Source organism: Chrysochloris asiatica, unplaced genomic scaffold, assembly GCF_000296735.1.
Source record: "Chrysochloris asiatica unplaced genomic scaffold, ChrAsi1.0 scaffold00044, whole genome shotgun sequence".
Taxonomy (NCBI): domain Eukaryota; kingdom Metazoa; phylum Chordata; class Mammalia; order Afrosoricida; family Chrysochloridae; genus Chrysochloris; species Chrysochloris asiatica.
Window position 1 is genome coordinate 2,463,850 of NW_006408562.1, and position 238 is coordinate 2,464,087.

The window sequence follows — 238 nt, forward strand, 5'->3', positions numbered from 1 at the left end:
ATTTTGGTCTTTGTCTTCTTTCTTGTCTTCTTAATGACCTTTTGCTTTCTTGATGAGCTTAATGTCATCCCAGAACTCCTCTGGTTTTCAGTCTTTAGTGTCTAATGCATCAAATCTGTTCTTTATATGATCTCTGAATTCTGGTGTGTTATATTGAAGGCCATATTTTGGCTCTCATGGACTTGTTTTAATTTTCTTCAGCTTCAGCCTGAACTTGTATATGGGCAATTAATGGTCT